The following is a 503-nucleotide window of genomic DNA, read 5'->3' as shown; positions in this document are numbered from 1 at the left end:
GTTGGCCAGCATAATAAATGCACCCTCCCGTGGAGGGTCACTCAAAGCCCTTGTCCAGCGTGCGGCTCTCCAACGATGTCACACCACGAGCCCACGAGATGACACAATAAAGACCGCGGCTGCCCGTGTCTGCCCAGCATGGCCCTGGAAGCCACCGCGTCACCTGGGGAGGCCGCGTGCGACCCCTCTGATCACCCGTGTGGACTCAGCCGGGCCCACAGGGAGCTCTGACAAGAGCAGAAAGCAGCGGGCCAGGAGGCAGGCGAGCCGCCCTCCTACACTATTAGGACGAACAGCGCTGCCAGGCAAGCCCGCCCTTGTGCCATCGGGATGAGGAGGAACTTTGGAGTCTTGATGGTGAGGAGGGAGGAGCAGTGCGGGACCCTCAGCCCATGAGGGAGAACAGCTCAGGACGGGCCAGAGCCCAGGGCCCCATGCGCACCGGGCGAGCACTCTGCCACTGCGCGGCGCCCCGGCCCGGCCTGGCGCCCTCTGGTACCGGG

This window comes from Fukomys damarensis, unplaced genomic scaffold, assembly GCF_012274545.1.
Source record: "Fukomys damarensis isolate Sample0158 unplaced genomic scaffold, DMR_v1.0_HiC HiC_scaffold_19, whole genome shotgun sequence".
Lineage (NCBI taxonomy): Eukaryota > Metazoa > Chordata > Mammalia > Rodentia > Bathyergidae > Fukomys > Fukomys damarensis.
Note: the sequence above shows the minus strand (reverse complement) of the source record.